Source organism: Macrobrachium rosenbergii, chromosome 44, assembly GCF_040412425.1.
Source record: "Macrobrachium rosenbergii isolate ZJJX-2024 chromosome 44, ASM4041242v1, whole genome shotgun sequence".
In the NCBI taxonomy this organism is placed as follows: domain Eukaryota; kingdom Metazoa; phylum Arthropoda; class Malacostraca; order Decapoda; family Palaemonidae; genus Macrobrachium; species Macrobrachium rosenbergii.
Window position 1 is genome coordinate 37,485,570 of NC_089784.1, and position 22,500 is coordinate 37,508,069.

General features: G+C 35.1%; 1 protein-coding gene across 3 annotated transcripts in view; it reads right to left on the reverse strand.

Moving 5' to 3' along the window:
• The window catches only part of LOC136829532 (uncharacterized), an 821,233-nt gene that overhangs the window by 599,492 nt on the left and 199,241 nt on the right, over positions 1-22,500 (reverse strand). For all 3 annotated transcript variants that reach the window (XM_067088366.1, XM_067088365.1, XM_067088364.1), the window contains exon 2: positions 3,733-3,781. The gene's annotated coding sequence lies outside the window, so the exon portion shown is untranslated. The remainder of the gene's footprint in view (positions 1-3,732; positions 3,782-22,500) is intronic.

The window sequence follows — 22,500 nt, forward strand, 5'->3', positions numbered from 1 at the left end:
AGTCAAACTTAATTCCGCCACACTAATCTGGTTCTCTCTGTCTGTCTCTGTCTCTGTCTCTGTCTCTCTCTCTCTCTCTCTCTCTCTCTCTCTCTCTCTCTCTCTCTCTCTCAAATTCCTGTGTTCCCATTCATTTTCTAGCGGAGCACCCTCGGCCTTCCCGCTCTCCAAAGATTTCGCAGCTAAACACAATCTCTCACTGCATCTGCCCAATTCCTAGGCGACGGAGTTAGCCACCTGAGAGAAACACTTTTCATTCAGTAATTAACACCGCCAAAGGGACAGGTATTTTTAAGAGGGATACTTCTCAGAGGACTCCATTACAACGCCGGAGAAAATTGGAAACCGCTGTGCAAAAGCATTACGGGATTCTTTACCTCTTCTGCTCTGAAGAGTTCTAATCAACCACATTGTAGACACCTAAGACTGTGCGTTGAAAATTTTCAATGTTTTCAAGCCTTATTTCTTATTATATAAACCACTGTGTTACAGTATTTATGTACGTATATATGTATTTATGTAAGCATGTATATATACATATATACATATATATATATATATATATATATATATATATATATATATATATATATATATATATATATATATATATATATATATTTTGTGTATATAATACGTATATATATATATATTTATTCGTAGTAACCCTAATAATAACTGTAAAGTTTTTCTTTAATTTTTAAATTGTCTTTACGACTAAAATAATGAACAAATAAAACCACGGACAATGTTTTATTTTTTCCATTATTCTAGTCGTAAAGACAATTTAAAAATCAAAGAAAAGCTTTACAGTTGTTTACAGACCGGGAGAAACAGAAGGCAACATGGAAACCGCAACTTGTGACTAACGTAAAAAGCAACGGCTCCCAAGTATTTCTGCAGCGCGTGATATTTGTGGTCCTGTCGTAAAACACTGAATACACAACGTCCGATGTTCATGACCGAAGTTTGCGGCAGCATTGTGGAAAACATCAGTAACTCACCTCACGTTGAGACCTTTCGAAACTTTTCCCTCGTAAAGTTTCCCCTTTGACAAAGACAAGCGAGAGGCGAGGCTGGGACTCAGAAATGGAACGGACAGAAAGCGCGAGCGAGAGCGGCTTATTCATCGACACCTTCCATGAACAGTCGCGTGACATTTGCAGTCTCAGTTAGTCCATCTATGTATCCCGACTGGTAAGCGCAAAGGGAACAGACTCAGTGCGCAAGTGTTTAATTTTCTATTTATCATCATTCACTAACCGTGACATGGCTACCGCCATCCGCTGTAGGAAATTGAATTTATGAACCTCAAAAGCCTTTGTGAAGCTAACAAGATGACTGTGCTGAAAAGCTCAAGTCTTTTGCTATTACATAATAAAAGGTCCTAGATAGGTCTAGATTAGTCTCTTTTCATTTCATGTTACTGGTTAGTATTTGGACGGGTGACCAGCAGTGGATGCTGGACGCCACAGTGGGAGGTCCCCTGGGCGTGAGTGAAACCTATAATAGACTGTAGGAATTAGGTGAAAGCGGCAGTGGGTCATAATGCGGTTCACAGAGCCAACAGTTACTGAAATAACGATGCCAAGAGAGCGAAGGCATAGAAGAGCAGTAACTCCAAGATAATTACTCATCTACTGACTTCTTGAATGACAGCTAAATTTTCTCAAAGCCTTAAGTTCATTAAATTTTTTTTTTCAATATTATGTTAAATTCTGACTTTATTGTCATGATCCCTTCAACCACTTCAAAACCGTAATTCATTATGTCACATTACTTTTAATTATATATACATATCAGGAGTTAATGGCGTGATTTTAATCTTCAATCTTATTCGCTCCTCTGCTTATATTTTCAGTCCCCATCGTTTTCTCATAAGCAATCCCATAACTGAGCTTTAATTTATGACTTTCCTCATTCATTTTATTCTCTCTTCTTCTTCCTCTCCTTCAATTTATACAGCCTTTCCTCTCCTCTTCCTGGAAAAGTTGCTCTCCCGTACCGAAAAATAATCCCCATCTTTTCGCAGATAATCTTATCTTGGCGGCCATTATTTGTGAAGGGTGGGATCATTCATTTCCATTTTGCCTTGGATGAGGCCCCAAGTAGTTCAATGGATACGTCTCTTATTTATTAGGGATCTTGCAACTTTATTTATTTATGACATCCAAGGAGCCCCAAAAGAATATTCGGGTTATGTGAATTTTACGAATAGACAATATTACTTTAGTATTATTGTCAGTTATATTTTTGTTGAAACTGTTTTCATTACTAGTATTATCGTTATTAGACTAGCAGATTATTGGGCTTACACATTCTGGTTCAAGTTAAGAGGTCATCAATTCATTTATATTATTTGTCCGCTTTACACGGTCAATTTAATGATAAAGAAACGGTAAAAAGACGATGTGTGCATAAAGATGCGATAAGTGGACGTGAAAATCAATTTATGTAATAGTAATAACAACAATAATAATATTTCAGGCTACTCATCTTTATTGATAAATATAATTCAAGCGCATTCCAAGCACATACTACGTCACCCAGGGATAAAAGCTTACACTGCCTTTTGTGAGTAAATGATATTAAATTTTATTCCTAAACGCATACGGAAGAAAACTATTCATCTCAAGGCGAGCTCAAACACTCGCTAATGTGGTCGACTTTGAGCGAGAAGAATAGCGACGCTTTGCCCTTCTGAGTCGCTTCTAAACATTCACAGTCAATTAGACTAATGCATATTGACAACTCCCTTTGGACTCACTTCCTGAAGTGAGAGAGGAGAGAGAGAGCGAGAGGGAGAGAAAGAGGGGGGTTTGGGTTGAGGGCCGGGGAGTGGGGGTTGGGGTGGCTTTTGGATGATACAGTGGATCCTAAAAAGAAATACTCGTCTCAATCGAATTTTCGTCTCATTTGAGGGAGAGATATAAAGAGAGAAAGAGGGTAATGTATGAAACAGCAGAGGCAAAGAAGGAATCATTTTCTCACAAGGGAGAGACAAAAACATAATGTGTAAAAAAGAGGGTTAAAAGGAATGTTCGTAAAATCTCTAACCACTCCAATTCTGACATATCTTTGTTCAAAAATACCTAATACTTTTCCCGTTTTTTATTCCCATTTCCTTGCTTCTATCTTCTTTATCACTTCTCTCTGAAAACGAGGCACTGTTCAACATCGAGCCACTCAACAAAAAATGAAAGACGAAACATTTTATTTCCCTTCCTCATCACAGTTACTATCGACTTCTCACATCCATTCAGATCATTATATCCTTCAAAGACAATGCACTCATCAAGTCCATGGTCGTTAATTGTCGTCCCAGCTGTCGCCCCAAACGCCCCCCACAACCCCTCCCACACACACACACACACAAACACACACATACACACACACACACACACACACACACACACACACTCACACAACCTCTCAGCCCCGTCGTCTCTTCTTACAACCAGGACAGTTGTACACATAATTAGCTGGACCTCTACGTCACGTATGACCATTATTGACTGCATGTCAGGGCGAACGCAGTGACAAACACACACAATTCCCTTTCCTTCCTTTACTGATATCACGTTGTCTGGGAGCGTTGGAACACGCGAGAATGTAGTATTTGTCTATTGGAGAGTATGAGTGGGTGAGCTTGTCGGTGCGTGTGTGGGTGAGAGTGTGTGGGTGAGAGTGTGTGTGAACAGGTTGGTGAGCTAAAGGATACTGAAAGCTTACCTCTGACGAGAACGGCTTCGACAAGTTGCCTTTCTTATCCAGAAGATTTCTGAAACAACAGGAAAAGTTCGAGTAAATTACATGTGCTTGAATCTTCATTATCACTCCTCCACTCTGTAAAAGAGGCAATGTTCACCATCTATCCATTTAAGGCACAGTGTAAACACACGCACAACTGGGTTTGAAAATCTAAGAAAAAATGTATGGGGAATAAATGGACCTAGAAAGATAATAGATAACTGAATGGATAGCAATATGATGCGGAGAGAGCAAAGGATAAATCTTGTCAGCAATAGTTTATTGCGGGTGGTTGAAAGTTTGCAGACAAAAAAGGGCGAGTTTGAAAGAATAAATTGACGGGGTAGTGGCAGTTTCGCGAAGTAAGGCTAACATGAGATGTACGTGCTTCAGGATATTTATTTAATAGCTGTAGGGACAAGGTAATAATAATGTTGGGGGAAAAACTGATAAGGAACATGTTTGTGAGATGAGAAACAGCCGTGAATGGAATGTGGAATGGCTGATGTTTGAAGATGATGCGAATTTGACTGGAGTCGGTGAAGAGGAGCTCCACAGAATGGCGAAGGAGATGAAGAAGGAGAAGGCTGGAAGTCAGCACACGTAAGGGGACGACTAACAAAAATGGCAGGAAAATGGGCTGCTGATTTTCAGTATGAATGAAACCGCAAAAGAAACCAGAGGGACAAGTTTAGGATGCTGCAAAGAAAGCTGCACGAGGCTTGAAACAAATAATCTCATTAAGAAAACAGCTTATAACAAAATCCGACGTATCCCGTAAATCCTGTCGTGCACATAAGAGAGTAATAAGACTGTACTAATTGTTAATGCAGTTTACATACAATGTAAGTTGTAATACATTATTGCGGAAAGATGATATGCAAATTTAACTAAACTACGAAAACTTAGGAACCGGGAGAGAGAGACGTTGTTGGCGGAACTTATAAATAGATGTGTTTTATTCAAAAAGAATGATTTCGGAATCGAGAAAAGCAAACTGTGAAAACTGAAGAGATGAGAGATGCGGACAGTGAAGAAATGGGATATGGAAATGCCATCCAGTTTGGCCACAGGGACATGCAATTTTCAAATAATTCCAGATGTTACGTGCAGACATCACAATTAAAAATACAAATGGGCGCTATATATATATATATATATATATATATATATATATATATATATATATATATATATATATATATATATATATATATATATATATATATATATATATATATATATATATATATATATATATATATACTAGAAATATTTATACTGTTCGACCTCTCTTCCTTGATTTAGTAGAAATAAAAACAAAAACAAAGAAAAGAAAGCACCAAAGCTTTCTCTTTGTAAAGCAGTTTAGGGAGGCAAGCCAGAGAGCTGGCTGTTTTTCAAAAACACCAACCATCATCGAAGGATTTGAAGTTTAGTTTAGGGACCTATTCAACAGGGTAGGTTTTACCAGGGCCACCTTTAGTTAGTGTGTACCTTAAGTTCACTTTTCTATGACCTTCGTACTGGCGAGTTTTTAGTCATTTTTCAGGCTACCCATAGGCCATTAAGTGGGAAGAGTCTTCCAAGCAAGCACCCATGCATTTTGACTCAGCTCATCATCCAGAGATACCCTTGAGTGAGAGCACAAGCATCGTGTGTCTTTCTCAGCCTCCTCCCTTTGTCCTTTCCCCCTCTTGTGGAACAGCTGGGGAAATTGCCTTTTCAATGGACCCAGGGCTTCTGATGCAATTGATCGCTGCATTATCTACTTCCACGGCAAGTCTGAAGATCGACAATGTATTATCTCTCTGTTTCAACAAAGTCACTAACTAAGGAAACCCTAGCAAAACCATATCCCATTTATGAAGTCAAATATAGGAAGTATAATTATTGTTGCCAAGTGAGATTGCATAAATCATCCTCCATGGTGTTAATGTAATATCCTTGATCTAAGATACATCCCTTGCAGTAAATGAGTGATAAGTGAGAAGTCCTTGAATTCGAAGTGTTATCTGGATACGTCTCTTCCAGAATCACGCTCACCTTAGAACCTGGCCAGAATCTTGTTTGGAGAAAGATTAGCAACACTGTGCTCGAGTCCAGTGCTTGAATTTGCTTATATGCACATCACAAGAGTTTTCTCAGCTGTTGCGTCATCCACTAACTTACGTTGAAATATCTTGTGTCCAAACTGGGATGAAGTTGGAGCTGTTATTAGCTCCCGTAAGATATCAGCTCACGTTTTATTTCTTTTTCTTTTCGATGAACTAGTTGTTTGAGTAATGTTATTTATTTAATTCATGTGTTCAGAATAAATCAATATATTTAGTAGCCTAGTTTCAACTGGGGACCGAATCTAATTAAGTTAATCATCTGTCTTTTCTGGTAAATTTTAGCCTTAATAGGATTACGTGGGTCTTAGACAAAGCAAGGCTACATAAATCACAGTAATTAATAATTAAACTCATCAGCCAAATGACCCAAGTAACTATATATATATATATATATATATATATATATATATATATATATATATATATATATATATATATATATATATATATATATATATATATATACATATATATATATATATATATATATATGTGTGTGTGTATATGTATGTATATATATATATATATATATATATATATATATATATATATATATATATATATATATATATATATAACCGAGTTGTGGACGCCGAATGTGGAAGAAGGCATCAAGCTTGAAACTATGGAGTCGAACTGATTATATTATATGCGACATATAATAAATGAAAAGATGAGAAATGTGCAGATACGTAAAAGGTGTAGTACAAAGGTTAGTGTTGAAGAAAGGACAGCTAACAGTGTTTGAAGACAGTTCAGTGAAACTAAGAAGTGTCGGAAGCAATCTGGGTAAGAAGACCTAGGAAGAACTAATAGAGGTGAATGGCAGTGGGTTTAAGGAATTCAGTGTAGGTATATGGAGTGGCTGATGTTGTGTAAGTTTTCAGCAATGGGGCCTATCCACCATTCGCCAGTTGAAAATGCAACTGTGGCAGTGCTCTTTGCCTTGTCTTTTCATGGAAGCTATCCCCGTCAAAAGAAACGGCTTGGAGTGAAAAAATATAAATAATATAGGGTTCACATGAAAAGATCAAGTGACATGAAAAACACTTAAATTTACTACATGACCCGGCTTGACTTAATTATGGTTGCCTACGAGCAAATTTTTAATGAATTCAGACTAATAGTTTCAAACTCACACGAAACTTTAAAAATATGACTCATGGCCAAACTAACATGGTTACCACAGCCTTATCTACGTGTGAATTGACATAAGATTAACAATCTTCCTTTGCTTGTGTGTGTGTGACCAGATTACGTGATTTATTCGAACAGGTGATTATTCTTGATTTTTCCTCTCTTTTGGGTACGATTACCTTTGTAATAATTGAATATGAATTATGGATGAAGTGATAAGGGAATTCAGAGGAACGACAGTGAATGAATGTGTAATGTTTTGGAAAAAATTATTCGTGAACTAGTGGGCGATGGCTGATGTCTACAGAAGATCCAGTTATAACTAGGGATAGTGAAAAGACTGCACAAACTAACGAAAGAGTTTGAAAGTATTTGCAAGAGTGAAAATGAGAACCAGAGTAAGGTTGTGATAGTGAATAGAAACCACATGATGGAATAATGAATGTTAATATGAATGGCGGAAGAACTGTGGTTGTTGATCTGTACAGGTATCTGGGAGTAAATATAACCACTAATGGTGGGATGAGAGACATGATGTATGAAAGACAGCAAGGTTTGGGAAGACAAATGGAGTACTTATGGAAGGGAAGGTGGGGTTGACTGAAGTAACTGTTGAGCCAGGTCTCCTTTACGGAAATAAAGTGTGAATGTTGCAAGAGAATGAGTAAAAACACCTGAAGCTGTCCAGAAAAGCTGTTTGCTTAGTAAATGTGGCATCAAAAGATTTGAAAGAGTATGAAGTGTGGATATTTGTAGTGGTATTAACAACGGTAGTGTTGGTGAAAGTATGAATCATTATGTCTTTTAAGACGGTGATGTCATATGGACAGAATGAATGACAATATGTTGTTTACAAGAGTTTGTAATTCAGAAGTGATATGAGTGAGGAAGCGAGGACGACGTAGAGAGGGCTGGGTATTAAAAAAGGATGTGCTTTATATCCAGGAAGTGCGAGGTTGCTGACATTAAAAGAGTAAATAGTGCACTGGGTGCGCGGAGGTTCAACGCGTTCCTGAAAATCCATGAGTGTAGGTTTAATAAGTTGTTAATTCTATGGAAGTATTCCGCACAAGGAGTTCATCTATGAATCACCAGTTGAAGCATGAATGTGACTGCGTTATTTTTTTTATTGAACCACCATCTTCCATAAGAAACTGCTTAATATGAAAAAACAAAGAAAAATAGATGTGCATGAGCGGAAGGGTCTTGTACCTAAATTTCAAAAGACTTTTTGTCCCGCGTATCATATATCTGAAGGAGAGGCCCTTGTGCAACTGCCAGAACCTTAGAAGCTTCTCCTATTCAAAACATCAGCAATATTTCTCTTGTCTGTTGTTTCTACTTCTGCAGCTCCTCGGCACAAAAGGAGACTCTCAATTTTCATCTCAGAGATATGCTGTAGATTTATATAAGACTTCTCTCTCTCTCTCTCTTGTTTTATTTTTGTCGCTCTTCCTTTCCTTTTGTTTCTCTTCGCTCTTCTCTCGTGTGTGTGTGTGTGTATGTATATATATATATATATATATATATATATATATATATATATATATATATATATATATATATATATATATTGTTATCTAGCTTTCACCCTTCTTTAATTTTCTTTCCCTCATCTTTCTTGTCTCTTTGTGATCTAGTATATCCCCATTCTGTGTTTCATTACTGTTCCCTTATCGGAACTTTTTCATTCCTCTCTCTCTCTCTCTCTATGTCTATGGCATACATTTCATAGCACTACTTAATTTTTTTATGTTCACAGAACCTCTTTTAATTCTCATAGCTTGCCCTCAAAGTCGTTTAATAAACCACATAATAGAAATTTCTTCGAGTACTATAGCTGGGACATTTTTTCCTTTCTTAATGTATGTAACTGTCATTTCGTCTTAATATTAGCTCTCTCTCTCTCTCTCTCTCTCTCTCTCTCTCTCTCTCTCTCTCTCTCTCTCTCTCTCTCTCTCTTTATCGATTTTATACACATTTTGAGAGTAACACAATTACTTTTGTACATACTACTGTCTGAATATGACTGCGTGAGGGCACAATATATTCCCAAAACCTTAAGACTACAGACAGAAACTGACACAACTGAAGAATTAAAATTAATTGATTATAGTTTTGAATTACAATGAAAACCAACCAGCAATTTTTTTGTGAGTTTTTCTCTTTTAAAGAAATGAAATAATGGAGCATAATCATTTGAAGTCTAGTAGCACTCGTTTTGAATAGTCTTTCTTCCATAGGCTGTCAACTAATAAAGCATTTGGGGCTTCTATATCTTCCTCACATAGCAAGCTTTGGAACTCTTTTCCGTTTGCGTTTCCAACCTCCCACAACCCGTCTTCTTTTGAAAGGCGGGACGGACTACCAATTCTGTGATGATTAGGCTCCGCTCTTTTTCCTGTTTCTACCGCGCCTTGCTATCTAGAGGCATCGGGTTGTATGTTCCTTCGGCCTCAGGATTTTAAGAAAAAATTGATCCATTTATTAAAGGTCAAACTCCAGTCTTTCCCATTCCCCTTGATAGAGGCATTAAGATGCCAGTCCCATGAGACTCTAATTTAAAAGGAAAAATATCGTCGACGACGTCCTGGGTCCTCTCCATAACTTTGATATCATCGTTGCTTGCTTCCACAGCCTCCATATCATCTGTAGATTTATTCCGCCGCGGTAATGGTATCCATCCCTTGCCTGACCTACGATTATGGCCCTCGTTTATTCTCCTCTTTATTTCTCCATATATTTTCCATTCTCCTTCTCTCTCCCTCTCTCGAGTCCTTCCGTCTAGCATCCACTCTAATTCTTTCCTTTCGCCTCGCCTTATCTCTATTTTATTTGCCCTCTCTCTCTCTCTCTCTCTCTCTCTCTCTCTCTCTCTCTCTCTCTCTCTCTCTCTCTCTCTCTCTCTTTGTATACACATACACACATACATACATGCATATAATATGTTTATATATATATGTATATATAGACGTATATATATATATATATATATATATATATATATATATATATATATATATATATATATATATATACAGTATATATATATTTATCCCCGTCCGGCTGATGAAGAGTTAGAGGAATTTATTTCTGGTGATAGAAATTCATTTCTCGCTATAATGTGGTTCGGATTCCACAATAAGCTGTAGGTCCCGTTGGTAAGTAACCAACTGGTTCCTAGCCACGTAAAATAATTCTAATCCTTCGGGCCAGCCCTAGGAGAGCTGTTAATCAGCTCAGTGGTCTGGTAAAACTAAGGTATACTTAATTTATATATATATATATATTCCCTTCCCCTTCTCCCCGCTGTCATCTTCGTCCCCTCTCCTTCTCTTATTCTCTGAAGCCTTTGCGATTCCTTCTTCACCTTCAAAGACTCTCATCCGTGCAGGATTCGGACATTTTTATTCTAAATGAGCATTGCCTAACACCTGATTTCACATCCCCTTCTGACAGAGGGGAGGAGAGCGTTCCCCAAGTACGTGTACAAACAAATGCTCACAAACAAGTGTTTCCTACATAAGTGTTATTAGCAGACACACTTACAAACACCTATACGTATGTATGTGTGTATATATATGTGTGTGTGTGTGCATTTATATATATATATTATATATATATATATATATATATATATATATATATATATATATATATATATATATATATATATATATATATATATATATAACATAAACCTTTATTCTTTAAATAAGGTGGCAACCCCATATTCTCTCTTTGGCTATGGTTGTGACAACCAAAGACATCTAACTGCCAGGTGCATTATTTACTATACAAGCATGTATAAGTACAATGAGTTTTAATCAAGCTTTATATACACACATATAACGTATATATGTCTTCATTTCCATCATATCTCACGATAAAGTTAAGTCGAATGAAATGTTAGCAATCAGAGCAATGATGGGTCAAGAACTTGGGTAAAATTTGCTGGTATGTTCGGTGTACGAAGGATGCCCCGGAAAAACCTCAGTACGGACTATTTAAGTTCCAACTTCTTTTATGACCTTTGCGTCCGAATTGCTAATGACCTGGACTCTCACTCAAAGTACCGGGGTTCACTCCCGTTGTGAGTTAGAAATTTATTTTTGTGAAACACGTTCCCATGTATACATTTCCATTCCATGTATTCCCATGTATACATTTCCATATATATATATATAATATACATCTATATATGTATATGTATACATAATTAATATATATATATATATATATATATATATATATATATATATATATATATATATATATATATATATATATATATATATATAGTTGTATTCTTCTCAGTCACATAGATAAAATATCTCGATGTACTCCACAATGATGGGGGATTATTACTTTTAATATCAATATAAATTAAATAATATTTTTGATCCTATAATTTTCTGAAAAAAACACTCAGTATTTCTCAAGAGGCAAGGTGAAATTATATGAAGAGTTAAAGCAAAAATCCTTACATATTAATGAAACTGATAAACGTGCCGATCTAAACAGAATATTTAACTTGGTGTCTGAAGGGAAGACAGGATGATCAGGATATGGCGCAGCCCAAAGACTGATCAATGGTTATGTGGTCATCAACAGGCGATTGGTAAAAATCCAACAACCTATAATTATACATACAAGCACACACAAATATATACATATGTATATATAAGTTTGTATATATATATATAACATATATATATATATATATATATATATATATATATATATATATATATATATATATATATATATATATATATGGTCCTAAATGTAATGTATATATAAGTTTGTATATATATACATATACATATAAATATTTCTTAGTATATATATATACTGATTATATATATATATATATATATATATATATATATATATATATATATATATATATATATATATATATATATATATAAACATACACTCACTCACTTCATCCAAATAAGCTCGACCTACAACTAAGAAATATCATCTTGTATAAGTATCCATGTTGATACCTCTTTCCATCAGGACAATTTACCATTTTCGTCAAGGTATCGATGGAAAGCAATACTAGGAACAGAATAATTATATATATATATATATATATATATATATATATATATATATATATATATATATATATATATATATATATATATGTATGTATAACTATATTTCACTTCCTGTTGTTGATTTGCTACTACTAGAATAGAATGACACCAACTATCCGACTGAATTGTAAACAATGTTGGTTATGACGTACTGTACACCAGGTGGTAAAAAAATGACAGCTGAATGAAACAGAATTAGGGAAGCCCATCCCTATGGTCTTTGCGCTTCATAGTAACACATCATTTTCTCAACTCCACTTAAAGCTTCAGGGTTTCCTGTAAATAATTAACAGTGACTTTCTTTTTCACGGTTTTTTTTACCTGTCACACCTGCAGCTCCACTTTATTGTTTCAGATATGTCTTTTAAATGATCGTCGTAAAATTCCTCAAGCAAGCTCTCCTGTGCATTTCCCCCCTGAAATTTGCATTTACCTGAAAAACATTCTTTGCTTTTCTGGGCCATAAAGATATTGAAATTTTCCTCAGATGATAATAATAATAATAATAATAATAATAATAATAATAATAATAATAATAATAATAATAATACAGTTAATTGCACGTATTTTTCTATTTCTCACTAAAAACCTTATCTCTCTCTCTCTCATCGTATTTTGAAATTTTCCTCAGATAATAATAATAATAATAATAATAATAATAATAAATTCAGTTAATTGCATGTAGTTTTTATTTCTGCCACTAAAAACCCCATCTCTCTCTCTCTCTCTCTCTCTCTCTCTCTCTCTCTCTCTCTCTCTCTCTCTCTCTCTTTCTTCGTATTTTTCCTTTTTCTTTCTTGCTTCACTATCATCCAGAGTGGGCGTGAGTGGCCGAGTGTGTCCATGAATTTATTTCTCTATCTTTGCTGAATTTCATCATGAATGTGAAAAAGTGTGGGAACGACTATTTGTGCTTTTAACTCTTCCAGTATTCTTGCTTGAGCATCACCGAGAGAGAGAGAGAGAGAGAGAGAGAGAGAGAGAGAGAGAGAGAGAGAGAGAGAGAGAGAGAGAGAGAGAGAGAATGTTTATGGATATACCTTTCAAGACTGAACTCCATCCATAAACTGAGAATACATGCGTGAGTAATTGTGTATTTATGCTCCTGAAAGTATCTGACTCTTTCGATATTCATATAGGGTATACCTATGTATTTGTCATATTTAATGTATTTGTCAAATCTGGTATGCCTGCAAGTGAACCAGTGCACCTGTACATTTATCTGAACGTTTGTGGTTCATTTCGTATTCCTGATAGTATAGTGTTTGTCGTATGTATTCATCATTTTTAATATTTGTTATCTTTTAGATCCATTTCCTTTAACGAAAAAAAAAATTACCTAATTTCAGTGGTTAATGTCAAAGCCGAATTTATCGAGTTTATTTTTTTTTCACTCGTACTGAACAACAGGAAGGGACTGCAATTTGATAAATGCTATTCTAATTATATTCACAGAGATAACTTGTTTTTATGGATTACTGAATGATGCAATAAAAGCCTATATTGGTAGCTGAGAGAGAGAGAGAGAGAGAGAGAGAGAGAGAGAGAGAGAGAGAGAGAGAGAGAGAGAGAGAGAGAGAGAGAGAGAGAGAGAGAGAACTTTCACGACCATGCATCGGGGTAACAGCATTGCAGTGTGAGCCATACGGTTTTCCCTTTAAATATGGAAGATACAAAACGACTATTGCATTTATACTTGACGAAAAGAAACGTATATATAATTCTTTGTAAAAAAAAAATCTTTCCTAATGAGCTAGGTCCATCAGATACGAAAATTCATAAATGCTCCAATGTGATGTAAAAATGGACTTTTGCTTCTTTGTAATATCACGCGTCCAACGGATATGAAATCGAAAAAAGAAAGATATTACTTTCCGTGGCTGTGGAAAAAGCCTAAATTTTCAGCCGCCTCTGTAAAACGACGATATTTACTTCACGTCGATGAGGCATTAACATCACGACCCCGGTCAAAAATGTCCTTTTTTTGTCCCTGTCCCGCTCTCTTTATCTTGCTGTCTATCTCTGTTTCACTCAAAAAAATTGAAATGAAGTCCGGAGATACATGTGGAAACAAAATGACAACCGGGACACAGGAAACTTTCCAGGCGCGGTGTTTCGAAATGATTGGAAGGCTGGGATGGAAAGGGCAGTTTTGGTGGACGGGAGGTGGGGAGGGGGGGGGAGTGTATGTAGAGGAAGGGCGGGCTAGTGGGTTACAGACGGGTCTAAGGGGAAACTGGAGGCTCAAGGTCACAGAGAGCCAGTTCTTAAACTCAGCATATTTCTGGAATTCAGAATGACCGTGAGTTGAGATGAGCTCTGGAATCCAGGGAGAATGGCGGAGAGACATTTCGGATGCGGACAGAATAAGGAAAAAGAATATATATATATATATATATATATATATATATATATATATATATATATATATATATATATATATATATATATATATATATATATATATATATATATATATATATATATATATATATATATATATATATATATATATATATATATATATATATATATATATATATATATATATATATATATATATATATATATTATATATATATATATATATATATATATATACATATATTCCTCAAACGCTCCAAGAAGAGGTCCATTGGAGGACGAAACTATTGGGCATATTCTAACCAAAACATCTTTCATTTTCCTATACGGAATACAACTGAATAACATATTAAAGCGAGTAAGAAGATAACTATATATATATATATATATATATATATATATATATATATATATATATATATATATATATATATACATATATATAATATATATATATAATATATACATACATATATATAATATACATATATATATAATATATATATATATATATATATGTATTATATATATAATATATATATATATATATATATATATATATATATATATATATATATATATATATATATATATATATATATATATATATCCACTTGATATATACGACTGCTGAAACAAAACTGAATAAGGGAATTGATTTTCCGCTCTCTAGTATGAACTGAACGTGCGTCTTATGAGTTGAGGCTTTACCGAAACCACTACGGGAAAAATATCTTTCTCCCTTTTAGAAGTCAGTGACATTTTATGTCTACCTATGTAATCAATACCGACATTTGAGACACCATTCTACGAAAGTAAATTTAAGGTAAACCTGCTTATACGTATACATACATATATATATATATATATATATATATATATATATATATATATATATATATATATATATATAAATATACAAATGTACACATATTTATATCATGGTTAAAAAAGTGATGAAATCACAAAAGAGGTAGCAAAGCCCAGCCACAAGAGAGAGAGATATGGAGGTCAGGGAATACAGAGGAAGGGGTAGGAAGTAACGCTTTACTCCTCAACCTGATAAATTATGATGAAAGCGAAAAGTAGAAGTAGGAGTCTTTTCTCAATCAATACACAAAGCGAATGCCGCTATAATACGCACAACGCTAACCATACATGAAGAGATAGACACTGGCACTTCTTCAAGCAATACAATTTGATGACATAGCAAATGTATGCACTCGGAAACGAGCGATCATATAAACGCAACATTTCTTTGTGGGTAACATTTTTGTTTTTTTGGGTTTTTTTTTTTCTTCTTCTTTGTCGTCGAGAATAATAAGGGCGAACTCATTCCGATTGTTGCTGCTGTTGTTGCGGAGGTTTGAGTAATGCTCAACAAAAACCTAGGCCGGGTCGCATATTCCCCAACTGTATTATGTTCGACCAGACGAGTGGGCGCCTCGGTTTTTTTTTTTTTTGCCATGCTTCTAAGTTAGTTTAGGTTAGGTTGGGTTAGGTTAGGATAGTTCAAGGGTAGTTGCATCCGTATTTTGGGCGTGGTAAACATATTCAGATTATTTTCGGACGTGAGTAAACATACTGAGATTATTTTCAAGAAGATTCTATGGATAGTTTTTAAGATATGGCGTCCCGCTTTTTTTCAGGGAAGGTCCCGAACCATAATACAGTTAGGGAAGTGTTGGGTGGTACTGGAATCAGGTGCTCTTGCTTAATTTCCACATCATCAGCGGTGGTTCGTCCAAACCGAAGCCCCTTCAATATGCATATTATGATGGCACTCGCTTTATATTCGCTTCCATCACAATTTATCAGGTTGCGGAGTAAAGCCCCAGCCCTACTCCTTCCTTTGTATCCCCTGACCTCCATATCTTCCGCTTGTGGCTAGGCTTTACTACCCCCTTTTGAAATATCATCGCTTTTTTGCCGTGATTTCAGTCCTTTTTTTGCAAAGTCAACGCCCTAGATCGAAAAAAATGTGGTAACAAAGGAATGGGGGTTATAATTCGCCAAACAAGTCACCAGTCTTAACTGCAAATACGAAATATTGATTATTATATTTTTAGCCTACTTACAGTGAGTTTCCCTTTGACTAGCCTGGGACTAGTCACCACCCGAGTTAGATGGACCCGTTAGTGTTCCTGATTACCAAATATCTCCATATGATCGGACATATATTAACATACTTTCTTATAGGTCTAGTTTAATACTATGATGCCTGTAGGGGCTCTCCATCATATTTGAAGTACTCATTGGTTTCCGATCAGTTCTCTTTACCGAGCGTGGAAGGGGCTTCCCCTTTTTCATACAGTGTAAAAGAGCTCTCTTCTAATCCTCTATGACTGATACAAATTTGCTGAACAAGAGGAAAAATACTACAATATAATACATACATACATACATACATACATATATATATATATATATATATATATATATATATATATATATATATATATATATATATATATATATATATATATTCATGAAGCTACAAATAAATGTCGTTTAATATCCAATTCACGCTACTTCGGGAATATCCTCGATGGGGAATTATCACCGAATGGGAATTTATAAGTGATAAATGGATAGGTACTGCCGGGTCTCGATCCCTCAACAGTTACCTTCCAACAACTCCAGTCGACGGTATACCCACCAATCCATTTAACACTTATAATTACCGTTCGGTGATAATTCCGCATCGGGGATATTCCCGCAGTAGCATGAATTGGATATTAAAAGACATTTGTAGCTTTATGATTGTACTTAAATCACAGTGTGATCAAAATTTCACAATAAGAGCTCAATGTTCCAAAAGTACCTTTGAGCTGTCATGGCGGAGGTGGGTTAATAACGAAGTTAAGTATAATTTCCCCGCTCTCGACGGGTAAACAAGTACAGCAGATTCGGCATTAACGTATACCTCTCTTGATGGCTCAGTGGGTAGACCGTCGACTGGAGTCGTTGGAAGTAGCTGTGTCGAGGGATCAAGACCTGGCAGTACCGATCCATTTATCACTTATAATTGCCTTCGGTGATAATTCCTCATCGGGGATATTCCTGAAGTAGTATGAATTGGATATTAAACGACATTTTCAGTTCATGATCGTATATAAATCACGGTGTGATAAAAATTTCTTATATATATATATATATATATATATATATATATATATATATATATATATATATATATATATATATATATATATATATATTATATATAAATGTATATATATATATATCTCTATATGTATGTATGTATGTATGTATGTATGTATGTATGTATGTATGTATGTATGTATGTATATGTATATATATATATATATATATATATATATATATATATATATATATATATATATATATATATATATATATATATATATATATATGACTTCATAGCAAACAGAATGAAAGCAAGAGTCTTCACAAAGAACAGAATATCCTGAACCTGAGCTCGTGTCGACACAAAGGCTCTAGCAAGGTCAAGAATAAATGGAAATAAAAAAGGAGAGATGGATTTCTTAAAAATCACACGCACACATATATACGTACACACACATATATGTGTGTGTGTTTATGTATGTACGTTTGTTTTTGTGCATATAAGTATGTGTGTGTGTGTGTGTGTGATTTTTAAGAAAGCCATCTCTCCATTTTTTCCCTTTTATTCTTGACCTTGCTAGAGCCTTTGTGTCGACACATCCCAGGTGCAGGATATTCTGTTCTTTGCTTCCATTCTGCCTGCTATTAAGTCAGACACACACACACACACACACACACACACACACACATATATATATATATATATATATATATATATATGTGTGTGTGTGTGTGTGTGTGTGTGTGTGTGTGTGTGTGTGTGTGTGTGTGTTTGTGCGTGTGTGTGTGTATCATGATCTGAAGGAAATTTATCTCTCCCTTACTTTTGCTGACATAAATTGAACTTGCTGACATAAGCAATTATGTCTAAAAGAAATTTTCCTCACTCAGCAAAAGGAGTTTAACAGACATTGCATTATCCATTCTTGGCTGATTGAATCAGTATTGAAAATCAACAAAATCTATAAAAGATTTATAGAGGATAAATAAAAACAAACCCGAACGTCATGCAGTCACACGAACACCTAAAAGCACATGAGAATATATGTCCAAAACGTGACAGAAAACAGAAAATGTCTGTTTCAGATAACAAAAACTAAAAAGGATATGGAAAGCTATAAGAGCGAAACGAGGGGAAAATGTATAATGGAAAACGATACGCGATACTGGACTCACTAAGGCTGTAAACAATGAGCGAGAAAAAAAAAGCCGGTAAAAGGAGGATCACGATTTACGGCGTTTGTCATTCCAACGCCCGCAGATTAAGGGCTTAATTAGCCGCTGATTACCTTTTCTATGACCATTCACTCTAATCTCGACTTTGTGAGCAGATGAAGGGAAAAGTACAAGGGTAGGAAATAAAAAGGCAAATAGAAATGATTTTAAGAGATATAGCAAATATAAATCTGGAGAAAAATGTGAAAGTGTACATAACACACATAAGGATTAATGCTAAGGCGAAAAATTTTTGAAATGTTGCTGAAAACAGTTAGAAAGAAGATCATTGGTTGCATATAATAATCATAGATACAAATGAGGATGATTCCTGCGATGAGAAAAAAAAACGGATGAGTGATAATTTTCTAAAGCGACCTCAAGTCAATTACGAATGCCTCAGAAATAAAAAAAAAAAAAAAAAACTGTTTCCGAAACAACCACTTCTCAAAAGAAAGAAGATTTTACTAAACATTTAAAGATAGCGATGAGAAAAAACACGGATGAGTGATAATTTTTCTAAAGCGACCTCAAGTCAATTATGAATGCCTCAAAAATGACATAAAAAAACTGTTTCCGAAACAACCACTTCTCAAAAGAAAGAACATTTTACTAAATACTTAAATATTTACAGATAATAATGAAAACATCCGCTCTGAAGTAATTCGCAACAAATTTAACCAACATGAAAACAATCAATTATTCATATGCATCGTACAACAGGAAAACAATATTTATCTTAAATGTGACAAAGGAATGTTGAAATTATCAGTGATATAATAGAAATAAAACATAAGTAAAATTACCATGGTGGCACAAAAATCATCAAAGAACAGAAAGCATACAACAGTAGAACGAAATGTTCAGAACAACAGCAAAAACTACAGTCTTGAAACAAAATAATAAGAGATAAGAAAAAAGTGCAAAAAGAAAATAAAAAACGCTTCAGTTGCCAGGTCGTGGTATGCGACTCCAAAGAGAAAAGGTTCCTGCCTACCTGAGAACCGAGGCATTACAAAATCCTAGCCTGACCTACATTCCTGTTAGTCATTTTCTCTAGGATATGGTTTGTGAAAAGGGCTAGAGAAAAACTGGAACAAACAAAATAAGAAAGAGGGGAAAGAGAAGATTTGAAGGAGATGCTGCACAACAGAATAAATTTTTAAAAATGGTGAAGGCGATGCACAGAAAAATGCAATCAAAAGGTGAATACTTGAAAGCACAAGCAAACCCTTCACACGAGAGGATTTATTACAAATTTCAGTTTGACTACAATTCTTAGTTTAAAATAAAAATAAGATCTAAGGTTATTTCCAAAATTATTTTCTAAGAATGAGGAGAGAAAATACTATAATAGAAATACAATGGCCCATTTAAAGACGAGAATTGAGATACTGATCTATACCAACCACTGCTTAAAGCTGCTTATTGCTGACAGCGACCTCTAATAAAACTCGTATTGCTTCCGAACAAAGTTTGATTTTGTCAGGTAAGGCCAAAAGCTAAGAGGCGCAATGCTCTCTCTCTCTCTCTCTCTCTCTCTCTCTCTCTCTCTCTCTCTCTCTCTCTCTCTCTCATCTTTATAATATTTATAGCTTTAATCATTATAAAAATAAGGAATTAAATTTTCGAAATAAATTCGCTGTACGTAATTTCTTTTATGTTGGCATCCTAATTATTCATGTTGAATGTGTATATATAATTATATACATATGTGTGTGTATATATATGTATATGTATATATATATATATATATATATATATATATATATATATATATATATATATATATATATATATATATATATATATATATATATATATATATATATATATATATATATATATATATATATATATTTATTGATGAATATCGCCTCTAGATCACCAATTCTTAAGCCCTTATAGCAAAAATACCAAGCAGTAAGAGAGAGAGGGACACCCAGAGACCTAGGAGTTATAGGAGAGTTTTGACCAGTACGTGTCTCACCTTTTCCCAGGAAGGGGTTTTATGTGTCCCAAGAGGGAACAAGTGCTGGGGTACAGAGCTGTTCCCTGTCTTAATCTCAAAATTCAATCTACCACCCACTGAGTTTCAATCTTTTTGCTGGCCAAGCCTCTCTTCCTACTTCCAGGTACAGGCTGCATCCGTAGCCTGAAGCAATGCCTCCAACAACAATCGAGACCTCAAAACACAGGGGTCACCGCCATCAAAAGGTCAGTTCAACCCAGACCAGTCCAGGAGTCGCTTCTCACAGGTAATCTTTGCCTGTACATCCCCAGGACTGGGGTGACTTTGGAACTCACACTTTCTCACACTGGATAGAAGTACCACTTCCCGGACATTGTCGATAAATTGGATTGCATCGACATAAGGTTATATGAGAAAACAAAACCAGGGAGCAACGATGGTAAGTGCCCCGAAAGGGAAAATTGATTGGCCAGTATCTTTTTCTTTGACTCGTTATTCTCTCTCTCGCACATTTCATCGTCTCAGTGTATCCTTGTCTTTTTCAATTTCAACAGTGAATCTATTACCCTTATGTGTAAATTCCTTGACACTGTATAACATAATTCTCACCCCTTGCTAGCAAGTGAGTAGAGTACAGGATCTCCCTCCAATTCTTGCATTTATTCAATCACAGAGAGTGTATCATCTCATTATCAGTCTTTCCTGGAACCGTCTTATTCCAGGAGTGTTATAGATGCCGTTACCAGCCTAGCTGTGTTTCTGTGTTCCTGATTGACTGAAGATTTCCGCCCTACCGGGGCTGATAGAATTATTGCCTAATTGGCTTACAGGTCCACTTGTATGTGGCCAATATTCATCTATGTGACGCGTTATCTATTTCACTCTGTCATTGCTGTTGAGTAAATTCCAAGTTAATTGATTAATTCAGTGAAAGTGTCCCAATTTTCCTTGGTAATTTCTTCCATGTTGTGACTGTAAATAATAAATTACTCTTAAGAAATCATTTTCACTTGGCGACCTACCATTTATTGCTTGATCTTGAATATTTGATTAGTCTATGGGCTTACGAGAGAAGTTTTGTAAGGCCAAGATTAATAATTCAAAATTAAGTATACAGTCTCCTCATCGTAATCCATAACAATATATATATATAAGGGATCCTGGGAAACAGAGATTTTACGAAGAGTGTGCATGCCCTTCGAACAACATTTGGCAATGATTAAATAAATGCTTTGGTAACAGAAATGATTAGTGAATCGCTTAGACGATATTCCTGGCCCATGAGAAGCTATATCCTTCGAACAACATTTGGCAGTGATTAGATAAATGCTTAGTTCACTTCACTGACCCGTGAGTAGCAGTGGTGTCTAACACCCACAGTATTCTTTCCCAGATAGTAAGTCATGCGTATACCAAGTTTGATTGAAAATGCTCAATGCCTTTCAGAGTTATGCTGGAACATACATTCACAAACACACATAGACATACATACATCCATTTTAATATATATAGATATATAATATAATATTTCTGTAGCTTCGTATTAAAGCACTGGGCTGAAATTCTCAAACTGTGGTTCGATTGTCTTCTTCAGCCCACATTTCCATACGTGGATTCCAGTGTCAACCCACGACAAGAGGGTATGTGACTTAGTGAGAACTGGAAGCTCCACGCTCTTTATATCTCTCTCTCTCTCTCTCTCTCTCTCTCTCTCTCTCTCTCT